Source organism: Bos grunniens, chromosome 19 (genome assembly GCF_055505025.1).
Source record: "Bos grunniens cultivar Pamir isolate PY7600 chromosome 19, Bosgru_T2T1.0, whole genome shotgun sequence".
NCBI classification, from domain to species: domain Eukaryota; kingdom Metazoa; phylum Chordata; class Mammalia; order Artiodactyla; family Bovidae; genus Bos; species Bos grunniens.
The window spans coordinates 50,803,586-50,823,233 of NC_141183.1; the positions used below are offsets into that span (position 1 = coordinate 50,803,586).

Consider the following 19,648-nt stretch of genomic DNA (forward strand, 5'->3'; position numbering starts at 1 on the left):
AACAGATGATGAAAGCAGGCCCAAGAAAATTACCACATCCCCTGATCTAAGATGAATGTATTTTCCACCTTTTATTAATGTTCCAGAAATCATTATGCATCTAACATTAAATGTGTAATATCTTTCTTTCACTCTGCAGAAGTTATTTTTATATCAACACTCACCAAATAACTGACAATACTTTAACATTAATGAAATATTAAGTGCCATGCTCATTACACTGTTCTTAGGATCCACTGAAAGAGGCTATACAGGATAAGCAAGGATATTTTGTTGCCACTTTTTAAAAGGCACGTGTTAACTTATTACTATAGTCTGTTATAAAAACTTTATTTTAAAATCCCTCTAATAATTTTCTGTAGCTATTAGAAATGAAGAAGAATAAAAAACATATTTCCTTAAACATTTGGTAGCCATTAACATCTGGATTGAGACTTTGGCATACTGTTACACTAATGTGTAAAATTGATGCTTATGGTAATGATCTCACTAGCCTCTTTTCAGACAGTGATATCATCCAGTAAATAATATGATTAGTTGAGAAGACTGGGGAATTAGTCTGCATTTTAAAAGAGAAAGACTTATACTATAATATACAAAGAACCTAACCCTCTCCATATAGTTAGAAGGTTAAAAAGGCAGATGTACGTAGGTGTACAGTGTAAAGGAAAGACCGTGTCACATTTCAACTGACGTTCTACGATCCTCGTCCTTCTCCTTTTAGCATCTTTTGGACATAAAGTACAAGGATATGCCACTGTTCCTAGGGGACAGCAGTAAGGGATGCAATTCCTGAGTTGAAGCCAGGCTTTACTAATTTACCAGCTACGTAATCTTGGGCAAATCACTTAACTACCTGAGCCTTAGTTCCAGTCCTCTGAGGCTTGGTGTCACATGTCTTCTCATTCTAGAACCCAGGTGGAAGAGCAGCCCCTGTGTGAGAAAGGCTGCTCTTAGGGCAGAAGGCAGACTGCAGCCTGACTCCATTCTGTTTATCAGTAAGAATTAACTCAGCATTGATGAGCTCATGGCTTTGCCCTTGAATACAACTTTTCCTGAGTAAACACTATTACATTTTTTAAACGATTTTGATTCACAGTCAAAAGAACCAAATTAATATCTTCAAATTTTCATTCATTTTATATAATTTTCAAGAGAATCACTTTTCCACTAAAATTTTTAATAGATATTTGATTGTCAGCTGGTTTTTGTTCATATCAAAAGTTTCTGAACTGTCAAATCTAGTCTTCTTACATCAAATTTAGCTGATCTAAATTTGTTAATGAAAAATTGATTTTTCTAGAAATGTCTAAACAACAACAAACTCTTAACTGTGTGCTTGAATAAAAACAAAAACAACCTGCAGTGCTCACTTCAGCAGCACATATACTAAAACTGGAATGATATAGAGGAGATTAGAATGGCCCCTTAGCAAGGATGACATGCAGATAGATTTATGATGGGTTTCATACTATGGTATCACTTGTAAGTGGAATTTAAAATATGACACAAGAAATTCCCTGACAGCCCAGAGATTAGGACTCTGTGCTTTCAATGCTGAGGACCCAGGTTCAGTCCTTGGTTGAGGAACTAAGATCCCACAAGCTGCACAGTGTGGCCAAAGAACAGATTTTAAAAAATAAAAAACACGGCACAAATGGACTTATTTATGAAACAAACAGATTCACAGAAACAGGAAACAGACTCGTGGTTGTCAACGGTGGGAAGGGAGAAGGGATGGATTGGCAGTTCTGAACTAGCAGATGCAAGCTATTATATACATAGAATGGATAAACAACAAAGTCTTACTGTACAGCACAGGGAACTATATTCAATGTCCTGTAAAAGAATATAAAATAGTGTGTGTGTATAGAATCACTGCGCTATACACCAAAAACTAACACAACATTGTAAATCAACCATATTTCCATTACAAAAATATTTTTAAAATAAGTAGCTAAATAAAATTTAAAAACTTATTATAGTTTATTCTTAATTTGATATGAAAATATTGTCTCTCTTCACAAGATATTTTTAAAATATAACGCATAATATCATTATCAAAACTAAAAAAATCCCTCTCTTCCCAAATTCCTATGTTGAAACCCAGTAATGGGCCTTTCAGGAGGTGATGAGGTAATGAGGGTGAAGCACTTATAAATGGGACAGGTGGTCTTTTTTTGAAAATTTATTTTTGGTTGCCCTGGGTCTTCATTGATGAGCAGGTTTTCTCTTGTTCCAGCGAACAGAGGCTACTCTCCAGTTGCAGTGCACGGCTTCTCGTGGTGGTGGCCTCTCCTGTTGCAGAGCATGGGCTCTGGTCTGCATGAGCTTTGGTAGCTGCAGCATGTGGGCGCAGTAGCTGCGGTACTCAGGGGGCTCAGTACTCTCATAAATGGGAGACCTAGGAAAGCTCCTTTACCTCTTTAGCCACAGGAGGACACAGCAAAAAGACGGCCATCTATGACCAGGAAGTGGGCCCTCACCAGAGACCGAATCTGCAGGCACCATAATCCTGAAATTCTCAGCCTCCACAACTATGGGAAATAAAATTCTGTTTATAAGCTACCCAGAACATGGTATCATTACAGCAGCCTAAAAATGGACTGAGACAAATACTACAAAAATTCCTTAGTAGCATCAAATATCTAGTTAGTATTCAAATTTCTCCAACTATCTCATTTTTTTTTTCAACTTAAGATCTAAAATATATAATTGATTGCTAGTCTCTTAACTCTCTGGATCTGTAGGTTTTCTTTCTCCCTCTCTTTTTCAACACAATTTATTTGCTGAAGAAACAAAGACATTTGTCCTGGGGAGTTTTCCAAGGTCTACATTTTGACAATGTAGACCTTGGGAACAGGTCTTGGGACAGACCTATATTGTCTGTCCTCTGTATTTCCTGTAAATAGGTAGTTAGACCCAGAAAACTGATCACGTTTAAATTATATTTTTTGGCAAGAACCATCTCCCAGTTGGTGCTATTGTATTTTCATCAGGAGGCACATAATGACTGCTTATCTCTCTTTTTGGTTACCCTGAGATGCACTTCTTTTCCTTCATTAACCAGTTTTTAAAATATGAGTTGGTTTCCCAGCATTTTTCAGAGGTATCTGTGCAGAAAAAAGAAAATATAGACTACTTGAGACGGTTATCCTTAAATCCGCTTTCAAGTTTGGCCCTTGACTGGTATCTGTGAACGTGGATTTTGGGGAGACTTCCTGAATCTAACTGTTCCCTAAATGTTAAATGCGGTTAACTGCTTAAACTGTTTATGAAAACAATGTGGTTTATGCTCAACATCTGCTTTCTTTTGGAAGTTTGGAATTTTGGCCTGTGATAAGTTAGAAGGTGTCCAGGTGACCAGCTTCAGTAAAAGCCCTAAGCAATGCGTGTCTCTCTAAAGAGCGTCCCTGATGGTAACATTTCACACCTGTTGTCACAACTTACCACTAGAGAAACTAAGTATATCCCCTCCGGAAGAGGAATGGAAGAAGCTTACACCTGGTCTCCTCCAGATTTTGCCCCATATTCCTTTTCTCTTTACTAATTTTGCTTTGTATCCTTTTGTGATAATGAATCAGAATAGTTGAGTATGACTATGCTCAGTCCTAGGAGCCCTTCCTGTGAATCATGAATCTGGGAGTGGTCTTCGAAACCTGTATCCAAAAGGGGTATATTTTTTTTCTTTTGCACTTTTTATTTTGTTGGGGTATAGCTGATTAACAATGTTGTGACAATTTCAGATGAACAGCAGAAGAACTCAGCCACACATATACACATCTCCATTCTCCCTCAATCCCCTTAAAAGGGGTAGTTTTTAAAATATATTTGATATGTTTCAATCTCCTTACATTCATAGTTTAGCCATGATCAATTTCCCTATCCCTTTGTAGAGGCAGACTGTTCTTCAAATTGGCTCCTGAATCCATTTTTTATGACTCTAAGTACTGTCTGACACTTTGCTTCCTTTCTGGTACAACAAGATATTCTAAGCTCACTTTATAAATTTCCTGACCCAAACCTAGAATCATATTTTCTCAAGCAGCCTGGTTCTTTAAAGTGGGAAGTTCTATTTAGAGATCACAATCACGATACTAAGGGTGCTTGCTGCTTGGGTATTATTGACTGTTTCTCAAACTTTTCAGTGGACACATCTAGGAAAGTAAAACCCAGAAGAATGTATACTAATACTCCCACATATATACAATTTTTTCCATTTCATCTCCAACTAAGTTAATCACTGCATTTGACACAGATTAAATGTTTCATATTAACAATGTTTCAATGTTCCTTTCTAGAGGACATTATTGAACTAAGGTAACAGAGAAGTAGGATAACAAGAAAATAATTCTAAATGATAACTTCCAAAGGGAATCTAGGGATTTCCCTGGTCGTCCAGTGGCTAAGCGGAGAAGGCAATGGCACCCCACTCCAGTACTCTTGCCTGGAAAATCCCATGGACAGAGGAGCCTGGTGGGCTACAGTCCATGGGGTCTCGAAGAGTCAGACACGACTGAGCGACTTCACTTTCACTTTTCACTCTCATGCATTGGAGAAGGAAATGGCAACCCACTCCAGTGTTCTTGCCTCGAGAATCCCAGGGACGGGGGAGCCTGGTGGGCTGCCGTCTATGGGGTCGCACAGAGTCAGACACGGCTGAAGCGACTTAGCAGCAGCAGCAGCCAGTGGCTAAGATTCGGGTGCTCCCAATGCAGGCGGCCCGAGTCGATCCCTGGTTAGGGAACTAGATCCCATATGCCACAACTAAGGGTTCGCATGCCACAAATAAAGATCCCGAATGCTGCAATTAAAAGAAAACAAATGCTGCAATGAAGATGGAAGAGCCCGTGTGCCGCAACTAAAATCTGGCACAGCCAAATAAATAAAAACTTTCTTTTTTATGCTCTGAGAACATAAAGCATGAGAATACTGGACCTAGATATTTGTAAAAGAGAATTCTGATGCTCTCACAAATACAGTTTCCCTTTCCTTGGGGACATAAGGCATGGAGACATTTCCCCCATGCTTCTTGCAGATGAACAGGGCTATATATCAACTTCTGGCTAAAAGGTTATATAGAGAAATGACACCACTTTTGGGCCAGGCACCTAATTGCATGAGTAACCGAGCATGCCCTCCATTACTCCAGTACTGATTTACAGAGCTCTTTCTGATGTGTTAAGTGCCAAAGATTTGACATTGCCAAGCAAAGCCACTAATTCAAAAAGATACACGTATCCTAATGTTCATAGCATTATTTACAACAGCCAAGATATGGAAGCAACCTAAGTATTCATTAACAGATGAATGGATAAAGATGTGGGGTGTGTGTATATACCTACATATACACAATGGAATGCTACTCAGCCATAAAATAGAATGAAATTTTGCAATCTGCTACAACACGGATGGACATGAATGAGTGACTAACCATGAACGCATGCCAGGAAGATCTCACACGCCACGGGGCAACTAAACCCAGTGCCACAACTACTGAGATTGCGCTCTGGAGTCCAAGAGCCACTGCCAGTGAGCCCGTGTGTCAAAATCACTGAGGCCTGCACGCCCATGCTCTGCAACAAGAGAAGCCATGGCAATGAAAAAACCAAGCACCGCAACAAAGAGTAGCATCTGCTCTCAGGCAACCAGAGAAAAGCCTGTACAGCAACAAAGACCCAAAGCAGCTATTAAAAAAAAAAACAAACACAGTTGCATATTCAAAAAACAAAATGCTTCAGTCTGCTTTATTTCTTTCTTTATGCTTCTGCTAGATCTTAAAGATTGCAATAAATCTTTTAGTGCTTCATACATTACAGACAACAAATATTTTCTGAATTATTGAGTGCACTTAAGAAAATAGACATTTCACCCCACTATGCAGGTCTGTTGGCAGCTAGAGTCAGTCCCATTGTGCCAACCTACTTTCCATTAAAATGCTACAGCTATAAGAAATTAGGAGTAGATTCATGGGACATACTAACAATTAAAATACATAAGATCCTAGACAATTTTGAAGTTCCTAAAGTCCATTCCCTTCTTCTGAATGTGAACTCATTTCAGTGTTGAAACCAGACATAGCTGTAGTCTAAGATTTCTATCTTCTTGTATGCTCAGTTGTGTCGGACTCCTTTGAACCCTATGGACTGTAGCCCACCAGGCTCTTCTATCCATAGGATTTTCCAGGCAAGAATGCTGGAGTCAGTTGCATTACCTTCAGGGGATCTTCCCAACCCAAGGCTCAAACCCACATCTCCTGCATCTCCTACATTGCAGGTGGATTCTTTACCACCTAAGCCATCGGGGAAGCCTTGTATTACTTATAACCCATTATTTCAGGAAACTTAAGTGATTCTCTGGCTGCTTAGGATCAAAAGAACTAATGACATATATCCTTCTGTTTATACTGTCTTAAAGGAAAGCTGAAATTACACAAAGTATAGTCACTTGGGAGTTTTAAAAGACTAGCAATTTTTCACTTTGTATGTTTTGCTAATTATCTGTCTCTCCTGAGAAAAATGTAAGTTATATAAGAGGCAGGGATTCTATGTGACTATTTACTGCTATTCAGCACTCACTATATAACGGCAACCCACTCCAGTGTTCTTGCCTGAAGAATCTCAGGGACAGGGGAGCCTGGTGGGCTGCCGTCTATAGGGTCACACAGAGTTGGACACGACTGAAGTGACTTAGCAGCAGCAGCATTCCTCTTTATATGAATGACATTAGAAAAACACATTTTCAAAGATAATTATAATAGATCTTTTTTTTCTCCTTAAGTAGGTCCTTTTAGATCAAATTTATACAGATACCACTTGTTTTTACTTCAAATGATTTTGAATCTTATACAGAAATCTTAGCAAAATCAATTTTAGACTTGAATTAATCTTATGCTTCAGATTCTCCTGCAATGATAAGATGAATGTTTAATTTGGAAAAATAAACAAACAGTCTATAGCACTGGCAAAAGGTCAACTTGACATATTCTTTGTTTTACCAATAATATAAGAAGCAACTATTTTCAAGTGAATGAAACAATCTTCTAATAATAACTGAATATATCAATTCTTATATTTTTCTACACCTATTTTGAAAAAGGATTCAATTCAAATCTCTATAAAAGTGAATTTTTATGAGAATTCCCTTAAGGTCCAGTGGTTAGGACTCCAAGATTCCACTGGAGGGGGCCCGGGTTTGATCTGTGGTGGGGAACTAAGATCCAGCAAGCAGCACTGTGTGACCAAAAAAAATTGCTTCACTTTTTAAGCTTGCTCAAATTCATGTCCATCAAGTTGGTGATGCCATCCAACCATCATCCTCTGTCATTCCCTCCAGAGGACATACAATGAAGACTGAGTGCAGCCAAAAAGAAGAAAAAAAGCTGTAAAGTAAAATTTTAAAAAATATACCTTTCCCTTTAAGAGATCACATAAGAAGTAGACCAATTTCTTCATATGCCCAGCTATAAAGCTAGCCTAGAAGTTATAAAAAGTTAATTACAGTCCACGTTATGACAAAGATCATGTTCCCGAAAATTAAAATGGTACAGTGATTAAATTAACTAATAATAATTAAGATGAACATGCTGACTTTATTTAGGAAAGTTTATGACAAGGTCTCATATCAATAACAACATATTTTAGATAATAAATTGTGGACTGAATAATTAGAGTTAGGGTCATGCAAATCTCATTGAAACTCAAATATAAAAGAGTGTTGATTAAAAATTCTACATCTTTTTTGGAAAAAATAGGTCTAAAGAAGTGCCAACCTGCCAACTATTAAACACTTTTTGTTGGAGATGACTCTTGAGAGTCCCTTGAACTGCAAGGTGATCAAACCAGTCAATCTTAAAGGAAATCAAGCCTGAATATTCACTGGAAGGACTGATGATAAAGCTGAAGCTCCAATATTGTGGCCACCTGATGCGAAGAGCCGATTCACTGGAAAAGACCCTGATGCTGGAAAAGCCTGAAGGCAAAATGAAAAGTGGGCAGCAGAGGATGAGATGGTTAGATAGCAATACTGACTCAATGGACATGAATTTGAGCAAACTCTGGGAGATGGTGAAGAACAGGGGAGCCTGGTGAGCTGTAGTCCTTGGGATCGCAAAGAGCTGGACATGACTTAGCAACTGAAGAACAACAAATCAGTGATTTGGATTATGACATAGAAGGCATGTGTATTAATTTCATAAAAGACAAAAGCTGGGAGGAATGACTAATAAAACAGGCAATAGAATATAGAATTAACTTCATCTTAGGCAGGAACACAAGGCTAAATGCAGCAAGATTAAATGTAATGTGCTCAGAATTTTTTAAAAAGTCAGAATTATATGTGAGGATAGAAGAATAAGATCAAGCTTGGAAATTTTAGCCAACAAAGCTATGACCTTTTTGCTTAAGCTAATACAATTTAATGCTACATGCTGCTGCTGCTGCTAAGTCGCTTCAGTCGTGTCCGACTCTGTGCGACCCCATAGACGGCAGCCCACCAGGCTCCCCCGTCCCTGTCCCTGGGATTCTCGAGGAAAAGAACACTGGAGTGGGTTGCCATTTCCTTCTCCAACGCATGAAAGTGAAAAGGGAAAGTGAGGTCGCTCAGTCATGTCTGACTCTTAGCGACCCCATGGACTGCAGCCTACCAGGCTCCTCCGTCCATGGGATTTTCCAGGCGAGAGTACTGGAGTGGGGTGTCATCGCCTTCTCCGATGCTACATGGTAGTGATTAAAGAATTAAATATTCTCCTACTGTTACTAATCTAATTCCATCTAGAGAACAAACAGCATGGGATTAACCACTATGCATATCAACTATGGTTAAGGAGCAGGAGGGGAAAAGGACTTGTTCAGGTTCCCACTTTGCAATTCAAATAGCTGAATTCCATCTCTGAGTAGTAGCAGATTTCCAACGGGGGTTCTAGTGGTGACAGCAAAAACGACGGACTCATGATAACATGCCAAAATCCCCAGTGACTTCTACCTCCGTCCCTATCTCTAGAACCGGAAAATGAGGCTGGGACTAGGTCAGGTGAATATACATATCTGTTTCAATGCCCCCAAATTTAAAGGGGGTAAATGAAAATCAAAAATTTCACTCAATTCATGATATTTTACATTTTCAAGGTGATGTGTCACATCAGTTTACAACATCTAACACTTAGCAAGACACAAAAACTTTAACAACATAAGAGAAATGTTAAACAGAGAAGGATGTTTGAAATAAAACTGACTATTAGTAAAAGTTATCGCACTTCCCTGGTGGTCTAGTGGTTGACATCTGCCTGCCAACGCAGGGGATATGTGATCAATCCCTGGTCCGGGAAGATCGCACATGCCACGGGGCAACTAAGGCTGTGTACCACAACTACTGAGCCTGAGTGCCTACAGCCCAGGCTCCGCAACAAGAGAAGTCACCAAAATGAGAAGCCCGAGCACTGCGTCTAGAGAGTAGCTCCTGCTCACTGCAACCAGAGAAAGCTAATGCATTGCAATGAAGACCCAGCACAGCCAAGAACTAATTAAAAAATAAATAAGTTATCAGTTACAATAGAATATTATTCAGCCATCAAAAGAAATGACGTTCTAACACATACTACAACGTGGATGAATGCTGAAAACATTGCACAAAGGAAATAAGCCACACACAAAAAGCCATGTGTATCATTTCACATATAAGCAGCCCTTAAAATAACTCAAGCAATTAGTTATTAAGTTATTTAATTATTAAGAAACAAGGAAATCATTCCCCACTCACATACTACACCTTATAGAAAGAACTGCTTAGAATTCAGAATGCATTTTCCTTTACAACCAATGATCAGATTTCCCTGGTTAACCCCATGAATTCTACATAAATTATAATGTGGTTAAAATACTGAGTAAGTAACAATAATTTAAAGAACACTTTAAAAGTATACAACTGTGAATGTATTCATTTCATCTGTATTATGAACTAAATAAGCTTAGGGGCTAAGTATAAGAACGCAGTCATTATTTACAAATATCATACACTATGCGGTGAAAAGGAAATAAAAAGACAATATGAATGTCTCAGTCCATTTCTCCTCTTTATCCTGGCCCTATGCAGTCCCCACTGCTCAGATTTTATTTTCTTTTAGTTTTTATTTATTTTTGGCTGCATTGGTTCTTTGCTGCTGTCGTGGGCTTTCTCTAGTTGCTGGGAGTGGAGTGCTACTCTGTAGGTACATGGGCTTCTCACTGCAGTGGCTTCTCTTGTTGCAGAGCACTGGCTCCAGGGTGTGCAGGCTTCAGTAGCTGCAGCCCATGGGCTCAGTAGCTGTGGTGCACAGGCTTAGTTGCCCCACAGCCTGTGGGGTCTTCCTGGACCAGGGATTGAACCAGTGTCCTTTGCGTTGCAAGGTGAATTTTTTTTTAATTTTATTTTATTTAACTTTACAATATTGTATTGGTTTTGCCATATATCAAAATGAATCTGCCACAGGTATACATGTGTTTCCCATCCTGAACCCTCCTCCCTCCTCCCTCCCCTACCCTCCCTCTGGGTCATTCCAGTGCACCAGCCCCAAACATCCAGTATCGTGCATCGAACATGGACTGGCGACTCGTTTCATATATGATATTATACATATTTCAATGCCATTCTCCCAAATCATCCCACCCTCTCCCTCTCCCACAGAGTCCAAAAGACTTTTCTATACATCTGTGTCTCTTTTGCTGTCTCGTATACAGGGTTATTGTTCCCATCTTTCTAAATTCCATATATATGCGTTAGTATACTGTATTGGTGTTTTTCTTTCTGGCCTACTTCACTCTGTATAATAGGCTCCAGTTTCATCCATCTCATTAGAACTGATTCAAATGTATTCTTTTTAATGGCTGAGTAATACTCCATTGTGTATATGTACCACAGCTTTCTAATCCATTCATCTGCTGATGGACATCTAGGTTGCTTCCATGTCCTGGCTATTATAAACAGTGCTGCGATGAACATTGGGGTACATGTGTCTCTTTCAATTCTGGTTTCCTCAGTGTGTATGCCCAGCAGTGGGATTGCTGGATCATAAGGCAGTTCTATTTCCAGTTTTTTAAGGAATCTCCACACTGTTCTCCATAGTGGCTGTACTAGTTTGCATTCCCACCAACAGTGTAAGAGGGTTCCCTTTTCTCCACACCCTCTCCAGCATTTATTGCTTGTAGACTTTTGGATCGCAGCCATTCTGACTGGCGTGAAATGGTACCTCATTGGGTTTTGATTTGCATTTCTCTGATAATGAGTGATGTTGAGCATCTTTCCATGTGTTTGTTAGCCATCTGTATGTCTTCTTTGGAGAAATGTCTATTTAGTTCTTTGGCCCATTTTTTGATTGGGTCATTTATTTTTCTGGAATTGAACTGCAGGAGTTGCTTGGATATTTTTGAGATTAGTTGTTTGTCTGTTGCTTCATTTGCTATTATTTTCTCCCATTCTGAAGGCTGTCTTTTCATGCAAGGTGAATTTTTAACCACTGGACCACCAAGGAAGTCCCACTGCTGAGATTATTAATCAGACAAAAGAAAGCTAAAGAAAAAATGAGCAGCTGGAGTAGCCACAGAGGAAATAATCAAGTCCCTCCATGCCAGAAATGTCCTTGATAATACATCTATCTAAAATCACATTTCCAGAACCTAGACTACCATTCCTCTGAAGATTGATCAATCAAGCAAGATACTAACATGTTTGGTTATCCTTTTCCATGTCTTAATTTCATCCAGGAATCAGTTCAAGTCAAGAAGTAATGTGCATGAAACTAAGATTGGTGACAAGTAATAGCAGTTTCAGACCCTGCATCTGAAATCGTTATAACTAGGCTCAAACACGTCTTCATTAATCTAAATAGGAACCATTACAGTCAACACATTTCTGTCAAGGAGAAATAAGTTTGTTTATTCTTGTAGCATAAAAATCCTTGTTTTGGAATTTGACAAACTATTGGAAAGCATTTTCTGCGTACTGTTAGTTGTGGAAGCATTTTTCCTGCAAAAAGTTGTTGAGATGCTTGAAGAAGTAGTAATCAGTTGGTGAGATGTCAGGTAAATATGGAGGATAAGGCAAAACTTCATAGCCCAATTCGTTCAGCTTTTGAAGCATTGGATGTGTAACATGTAGTCAGGCATTGTCGTGGAGAAGAATGTCAGCGGCAGACGTTGCAGTTTTTGGTGCATCTCATCAATGTGCTGAGCATACTTCACAGATGTAATGGTTTCGCTGGGATTCAGAAAGCTGTAGTGGATCGGACAGCCAACAGCCAGCAGACCACCAAACAGTGACCATGAGCCTTTTTTTGGGAGCAAGTTTGACTCTGGGAAGTGCTCTGGAGCTTCTTCTCAGTCCAAGTGCTGAGTCAGTCATCACTGGTAGCTGCATAAAATCCACTTTTTATCGCACATCACAATCTGATCACGAAATGGTTCCTTGTTGTGTAGAATAAAAGAAGATGACACTTCAAAACAATTTTTTTTTGATTTGTGGTCAGCTTATGAGGCACCCACTTATCGAGCTTTTTCACCTTTCCAATTCGCTTCAAATGCCAAATGATCTTAGAATGATCAATGTTGAGTTCTTGAGCAACTTCTCATGTAAGTTGTAAGATCATCAGCTTATTGATGTTATGCTCTCAGTTGGTTGTTGTCAATTCTGATGGCCGGCCACTATACTTCTCATCTTCAAGGCTCTCATCTTCTTTGCAAAACTTCTTGAACCATCGCTGCACTGTACATTCATTAGCAACTCCTGGGCCAAACACTTTGTTGATGTAAGGTGTCTCTGCTGCTTTACGACCCATTTTGAACTTGAGTAACAAAATCGCTTGAATTTGCTTGTTGTCTAACATCAAAAATATGCATTCAACAAATAAATAACATTCTGGGATATCTTATCATCAGGCAAATTTGAGAAACACCACACAAACCCAAACACACTTCATTCCAGGCAACAAAGACAAAAATAAATAACTATATCAAACTACAAAGTTTATGCACAGCAAAGGAGATCAACAAATCCCTAGTCCCAAATAAACGTAAAATAAACAGCAAGTAATAATTCATTAGCAAAAAACATAAAGCAAGAAATTGTGCATTAAAGTAATGTATCATGAAACCACATCTATTTAAGAATGTATTTCAATATCAAATGGCAAAGTTAATGCAAAACCGCAATTACTTTTGCATCAACCTAATATAAGTGTAACTTAATGATGCTAAAGCTGAAACTCCAGTACTTTGGCCACCTCATGTGAAGAGTTGACTCATTGGAAAAGACTCTGATGCTGGGAGGGACTGGGGGCAGGAGGAGAAGGGAACGACAGAGGATGAGATTGGCTGGATGGCATCACTGACTTGATGGACGTGAGTTTGAGTGAACTCTGGGAGTTGGTGATGGACAGGGAGGCCTGGCGTGCTGCGATTCATGGGGTCGCAAAGAGTAGGACACAACTGAGCGACTGAACTGAACTGAACTGAATCACTTTACTGTATACTAGAAACTAATAACAGTGATGTAAAGCAACTATGTGTTAATCAAATAAATTTTTAAAAAGAGAAGTAATTGAGCATACAGCACTCTTTCTGCACAAACGTACACCGGTTACTGGTAAAAATAAACCTGGAGGGAAGTCAATAGCCAAACTAAGAGAACCGCGAGGCACTGTCATATGCAACTGCTCCCTTGTAGCTACATTTAAGAATATGTGGGCTCTAAAATGCCAGTTTTAAGAACTGAGATGTCTTTGTGCCAAGATATTCTTATATTCCTAATTCCCTCAGTAGCCAAAAATATGCATTCAACAAATAAATAACATTCTGGGATATCTTATCATCAGGCAAATTTGAGAACCACCATACAAACCCAAACACACATTCATTCCAGGCAACAAAGACAAAAATAAATAACTACATCAAACTACAAAGTTTATGCACAGCAAACGAGATCAACAACAAAATGAAAAGGCAATGAAGCAATGGGAAAAATATTTGCAAGTCATGTGTACGATAAGGGGTTAATATCCAAAATATATAAAGAACTCAATAGCCAAAAGAAACAAAACAAAAAAGAAACTGGGTTTGGATAAGGACAGAGGAACTGAATATAGACATTTTTCCAAAGACATACAAATGACCAACAGGTACATTAGGTACATCACTAGTCATTAGGAAAATACAAATCAAATCACAAGAAAATATCACCTCACACCTGTTGGAATAGCTATCATTAAAAAGATGAGACACTGTTGCACGGTGTACATGACAGTTATCAAGAGAGCAAATTAAAAGAGGTCTTCTCATGAGTAAAAATTCTTTTCTTTTTTATATCTATATAGAATGACAGATGTTTAAATTTACTGTGGCAACATTTCAAGAAATATGTAAGTCAAATCATTATGCTGTACACCTTAAACTTCAATGCTGGATGTCAATTTGTATCTTGATAAAACTGGGAAAAAAAATAAAGTGGTGAGGCTGTGGAGAAAATGGAGCCCCAGGGTACTATTGGCAGGAATGTAAATTGGTGCAGTCATTATGGAAAACAATATGGTGGTTCCTTAAAAAATTAAAAATAGGATTACCATATAATCCAGCAATCCCATTTCTGGGAATATATCCAAGGAAACAAAAACAGGATGTCAAAGTCATATATGTACTCCCACTTTCAATGCAGCAAATATTATTCACAATAGCCAAGATATGGAAACAACTTAAGTATCCATCAATGGATAAATGAATAAAGATGTGGTATCCCCTTGAGGAGAAAATGGCAACCCACTCCAGTATGATTATCGGAAAAATCCCATGGACAGAAGAGCCTGGCAGACTACAGTCTATGGGGTCGCAGAGTCAGATGCGATTAAGCACACATACATTTACAGTGGGGTCACACAGAGTCGGACACGACTGAAGCGACTTAGCAGCAGCAGCAGCAGCAGCGTTATTCAGCCACAAGAAAGAAGAAAATCCTGCCATTTGCAGCAACATGAATAAAGCTTGAGGGCACTATACTACAAGTAATAAACCACAAAGGGAAAGAAAACTTCTGGTGTCACTGACATGTGGAATCTTTCAAGGGGAAAAAAAAGGTCAAGCTCTTAGAAACTGAGTGGAAAAGCAGTTACCAAGGCTAGGGGGAAACAAGGACAGGAAGGGAGAAAGGCACAAACTTCTCAGCTGTAAGATGAAGGAGGATGTCTGAGAACCTAATGTACAACATGAACATAGTTGATAATACTATTAATACATTATATACCACTAATTCAAATTCATTAAGAGAACTTAAGTGTTCTTACCAAAACAAACAAAAAATCCCAAGAGTTAGATTCTGTAAATTCCAGGATAACAAATTGTTTTAGAAATTTAAAGAAACTGCTGTGATGGCAATTTTTAAAAAATAGAGTAAATATCCCAATTCACACTTCTAAGATATATCTTAACTCTTAAAAGGATACATCAAAAATTAGTAAGAGGGAATTCCCTGGCGGTTGGTCCAGTGGTTAGGACTCCACGCTTCCACTGTCAGGGGACTCGGTTCACTGCCAGGGGCTGGGTCAGGTAGCTAAGATTCCACAAGCTGCACACTAAGGCCAAGGAAAAAAAATCCTGGTAAGAAATATTCTTCCTTCTGGGAAGGGAAATGAGGTGGCCTTAGGGGACTAGGTGGAAAGGAGATTTTTTTCACTGTCTGTTCTTTTATAAATTTTGAACCATGAGAATGTATCATTTGTTTAAAAGTACAGAAAGAGAACAAGAAAAAAAAGATATATTTTCTAATTGTCCTCACTGGCCATATCACACTGACAGGGATATAAATCATGTAAGAAATGAAGCCAAGGTCACCAGAGAAGACGGTTTTTCAATAGAAGGCAGTGTCGTGCATCTTATGAGGGTAAAAGAATTAACATGACAAACGTAGGTTCTTGCAACTGCAGGTAAGTTTTCAGTGAAACATAATTGTTACCAACTCTGGAACTAAAAAGATCTGGGGTCAAATCCTAGCTCTTCTAATTAGGAGTTGTATGGTCAAATAAATTATGTAACTTCAATTTGCTAGTCTAGATAATGGGACTACCTACCTCCATGGTGCTATTAATAATAACACCAGCCACATGGTATGGTGAAAATTAAATGAGATAATTTACATAATTATTCTAAGCCAGGTACATAGTAAATAACTCCATGAATTTTAGTTATTATCATCATCCATGGGAGGCAACACAGAACAGTAGCTAATAAGGATTTGGATACCTGGACCTGAATCCTGGATCTCATTAGGTTTAATACTGGGGCAAGTAACCTAACATCCTTAAGACTCGGTATCTTTTTCTCATTCATAAAATGGTAGTAACATCAGTACTTGCATCATGAAAAACATAATATATACAAATGTGTAAGTTAAATGAAAAGATAAAAAACTGTGAATTTACTAGGCAAACACAATTTTTACCAAGTATTCAAAGTTAATATCCCCATTAACAGAATTATGTGGTTGTTCAAAGTATAATACTAAAAGCAGCATATAATATTAATAAACAACCACCAAAGTCTCTCACAGTCATATAGTATCTCTGAGGGAAAGGTCTGGTTTCAAATTAACAAATTACTTTTATTTGTACCTCCTGTAATGTTTGCAAACCACGTTATCATATATAACTCTGTTATTGCCAGTTTGGGATTCAGCTGAAATTATCCATAGAAGGATAAAATGAACCACCTTGGTCATTACAGCATGATGCTCTAAGTGACCTAGTAGAGAAAAGGCTCATCGTAAGCCCAGGTCATATCTCTTTGGGATTCAAGGACATGAAATAAATGCCCTATTATCCTCCAAATAAACAGGCTGGTGAGGGCTTAATGTGGTTCTTATGGGTGACTGAAAAAAGTATTCCTGATCCTAGTAAGGGGAAAAAAGAGACAATGAAAATCAGTAACGGGGACTATTTTTCAGTCCAAAAACATTCAATACAGTGCTTTCAAAATACCAGTACAATTAAGCTGCTGACCCTTTTTCAGGGCTCTCTTGGATAAACGAAAGGATCCCCAAACATACTTGAATGAGGGACTTCAACTCTTAGGAACTAAAGGTATCATGAGAAGTGCCCCTGACCAATCAGAACCAGAAACCAAAGGAACTTTGCTGGAAGATTGATAAATGGACTGTGGTAAATCATACTGCATGTGGTTCCATGCTGCAACTTCTACCAACAGAAAACCCACAGGTTATCAAGCTATCAAGCTTTGATGACTTTACCAACTATCTAGTATCTTGATTGTGATGGTAGATACATGCACCCACACAGTTATAAAACTATACAGAATTAAACACACACACACGGAAAGCGAAATGAGATCAGTGGATAATACCAGTGACAATACCTGGCTGTGGTTTTTTTGCATCTGGAAAATGTTATCTTCACGAAAAACTGGCAAAATATATTTTTATTGTTGTTATTAAGTGCTCTTTTCTTTGTTATTAAGTGCATGTGAATCTGTATTTATCTTATTAAAAATTTCAGTTAAAAAGTTTAGGACGAACAGATCTTAATATTTGAGTAAATGTATCACAGAAAGAATTTTTAGGAAAAATTTTCTGTTAAATGTATTCTACATAATATTTTCTCTCTACTATTAGCTATAATAGCTAGTTTTTCTCCTAAAGGGCAAGTGACCACAGAAAAAAATTCCGCATAGATCGACACATTTACAACATGAATGTATTTGAAAACAAAAAATAATATAACACTTTCCCAATTAAAAAGAAGAAGCAAACTGAGACTTCCCTCACTGTCCAGTGGTTCAAATTCTGTGCCCCCTACACAAGGGGCATGGGTTCAACCCCTGGTTAGGAACTAAGATCCCACACGCTGCACAGCACAGCGAAAAAGAAAGAAAGAAATTATTTATAAAGCCAAAAAACTAATAAAATTATACCCCACATAACAAATATTATCTATGTGCCAGGCATCAAATGGAGAGACAGTAAAGAACAACTTAACTGATCTTTCTTGGCACCAACATTTTGTTGAACTTTAATCAGAAACTGACATATACCTCTTCATTTTGTCTTGGAACTTACTCTTGTAGATTTTTTAAAAGTCCTTTGAAATGGCAAAATTATTTGATTCAGAGCTGTATACATGGACATCACCAGATGGTCAACACCGAAATCAGATTGATTATATTCTTTGCAGCCAAAGATGGAGAAGCTCTATACAGTCAGCAAAAACAAGACCAGGAGCTGACTGTGGCTCAGACCATGAACTCCTTATTGCCAAATTCAGACTTAAATTGAAGAAAGTAGGGAAAACCACTAGACCATTCAGGTATGACCTAAATCAAATCCCTTATGATTATACAATGGAAGTGAGAAATAGATTTAAGGGCCTAGATCTGATAGATAGAGTGCCTGATGAGCTATGGAATGAGGTTCGTGACAACGTACAGGAGACAGGGATCAAGACCATTCCCATGGAAAAGAAATACAAAAAAGCAAAATGGCTGTCTGTGGAGGCCTTACAAATAGCTGTGAAAAGAAGAGAAGCGAAAAGCAAAGGAGAAAAGGAAAGATATAAACATCTGAATGCAGAGTTCTAAAGAATAGCAACAAGAGATAAGAAAGCCTTCTTCAATGATTAATGCAAAGAAATAGAGGAAAACAACAGAATGGGAAAGACTAGAGATCTCTTCAAGAAAATTAGAGATACCAAAGGAACATTTCATGCAAAGATGAGCTCGATAAAGGACAGAAATGGTATGGACCTAACAAAAGCAGAAGATATTAAGAAGAGATGGCAAGAATACACAGAAGAACTGTACAAAAAAGATCTTCACGACCCAGATGATCACGATGGTGTGATCACTGACCTAGAGCCAGACATCTTGGAATGTGAAGTCAAGTGGGCCTTAGAAAGCATCACTACGAACAAAGCTAGTGGAGGTGATGGAATCCAGTTGAGCTATACCAAATCCTGAAAGATGATGCTGTGAAAGTGCTGCACTCAATATGCCAGCAAATTTGGAAAACTCAGCAGTGGCCACAAGACTGGAAAAGGTCAGTTTTCATTCCAATCCCAAAGAAAGGCAATGCCAAAGAATGCTCAAACTACCTCACAATTGCACTCATCTCACACGCTAGTAAAGTAATGCTCAAAATTCTCCAAGCCAGGCTTCAGCAATATGTGAACCATGAACTTCCTGATGTTCAAGCTGGTTTTAGAAAAGGCAGAGGAACCAGAGACCAAATTGCCAACATCCGCTGGATCATGGAAAAAGCAAGAGAGTTCCAGAAAAACATCTATTTCTGCTTTACTGACTATGCGAAAGCCTTTGACTGTGTGGATCACAATAAACTGTGGAAAATTCTTCAAGAGATGGGAATACCAGACCACCTGATCTGCCTCTTGAGAAATTTGTATGCAGGTCAGGAAGCAACAGTTAGAACTGGACATGGAACAACAGACTGGTTCCAAATAGGAAAAGGAGTACGTCAAGGCTGTATATTGTCACCCTGTTTATTTAACTTATATGCAGAGTACATCATGAGAAACGCTGGGCTGGAAGAAACACAAGCTGGAATCAAGATTGCCGGGAGAAATATCAATAACCTCAGATATGCAGATGACACCACCCTTATGGCAGAAAGT

The 19,648-nt window shown here is 38.4% G+C and overlaps 1 protein-coding gene and 1 non-coding gene across 3 annotated transcripts in view; one reads left to right on the plus strand and one right to left on the minus strand.

Moving 5' to 3' along the window:
* Positions 1-19,648, minus strand: part of USP32 (ubiquitin specific peptidase 32) — a 209,303-nt gene that overhangs the window by 105,028 nt on the left and 84,627 nt on the right. The gene's annotated exons all lie outside the window — the stretch shown is intronic.
* LOC147352632 (U6 spliceosomal RNA) lies at positions 1,366-1,476 on the plus strand. The gene has a single exon (XR_015148536.1). It is a non-coding gene; the product is annotated as a U6 spliceosomal RNA (small nuclear RNA).